The following is a 1,926-nucleotide window of genomic DNA, read 5'->3' on the forward strand; positions in this document are numbered from 1 at the left end:
TATATATGCACTATATATATATATATATATATATATCACTAGAAAGCAGAGATGCAACCGAGAGATCATATAAATTAGTCATGTAGATATGAAGCCTGGCGAAATATCAGCTTGACACTCTCCAAGTCGGTTTCACGAAGTTATTAACAAATGAAAATATATGATTACAGGCAATTCTGGCTACTGCGCAGAAAGGGTTAGCAATATCACCATTGAACATCTGAAGGTTGTCCTGTTTGTGGTGACAAGAACACAGATGGCAAGCTGCCTGAAGGAGCATACCATCTCCTGTTGATGTTATAGAGTCGTGTCAATAGTATAGACACGATATTACACCTAGTGAGCTTCCTACTTGCCTGGTGTGACTGCATTAGATTGATTTCTGTAGTCTTGCTATTCGTGTATAGATGCTGCTGACTCACCCACACCTCTTGCAACTCTTTCCCTGTACTAATTTTCTGCACTTTAACCTACCAAATCTTTGTATGCAGTGTTCAGAACCCTGGTGAGTTTAATACTTACCTGGTTTGACTGCATTAGATTGATTTCTGTAGTCTTGCTATTCGTGTATAGATGCTGCTGACTCACCCACACCTCTTGCAACTCTTTCCCTGTACTAATTTTCTGCACTTTAACCTACCAAATATTTGTATGCAGTGTTCAGAACCCTCGTGAGTTTAATACTTACCTGGTTTGACTGCATTAGATTAATTTTTGTAGTCTTGCTATTCGTGTATAGATGCTGCTGACTCACCCACCTCTTGCAACTCTTTCCCTGTACTAATCTTCTGCACTTTAACATACAAAATCTTTGTATGCAGTGTTCAGAACCTTGGTGAGCTTCCTACTTATCTGGTTTGACTACATTAGATTGATTTCTCTTCCACGAAAAAGTGCCTGCCATACTGGATGGGGTCAAAGCCGTTTTCGTACGCCGGATTCCAACCTAGTTGCAGAGTATATCCTGTACGCAAAGCTGTGGTACGCTGTGCGCGGCAATGGTATAACGTATTCGTATGCTAGTTATATTCGTATATATGTTTGTACGTTGAATGTGCATGCGGGTACGAGTTAACTGTAAGTGTGTAATTTGAGCAGAATTGTGAACACAGGCAAAGCAGAACACTGGGCAAGACGTACTATTGTTAATATTGTAAATATTGTTATAATCGATAATATTGTTAGTAGTGTAAGCTAGTACTTGTGATAAAGGTAGTTGTATAGTATTAGCATTCAACAAGTCATTCATTATGACAATGTGAGATTTTCATTGTGTGGAGCGTGTATAGATATGTGTTTTCCTGTTCAAGTGCATGCATAAGTTTGTAAGTACATTGTAAAAGTGTATAACTCATGTATTTATTTCTAACTGTTATTAATGTATACCCGGATAAGATTGTAATGTAATACATAACACAATCGTTCATATAATGTAGATCAGGTTAAGGCGATGGAGAGGGAGGTAGAGGAGGGGGAGGTAATGAAGAAGGGTGGAGGAGGAAGAGGTAAAAGAGAAGAGGAGGTTGAGGAGGAGAGATATATGAGGGGAGAAGCTGGTAGAAAAGGGAGAAGAAGAGAATGATGAGGGAGGTGAGGGAGGAGAAGGAGGAGGAGGAGGAGGAGGAGGAGAGAAAGAGACGTTGGGGAGAAGGTAGTGGAGGGAGGAGGAAAATGAGAAAAGGAGGTGATGTGGAGGATGGGGAGGGGGAGGTAGAGGGGACAATGTGGTGGCATGGAGAAGATAGAGGATGAGGGGAGAAAGTGACGGAAGAAGGGGAGAGGAGAATGATCGTCAGGTGTATTTGTATTTATATATTATATGCGTAAGCCGTGTATATGTATGTCTATTGAGTAATAAATACACTAATAGCCTTTTGTACACCAACAATGATTAAATTAATAAAAAAATAATATGAATCTTCCTAA

Source organism: Priapulus caudatus, unplaced genomic scaffold (assembly GCF_000485595.1).
Source record: "Priapulus caudatus unplaced genomic scaffold, Priapulus_caudatus-5.0.1 Scaffold149, whole genome shotgun sequence".
NCBI lineage: Eukaryota > Metazoa > Priapulida > Priapulimorpha > Priapulimorphida > Priapulidae > Priapulus > Priapulus caudatus.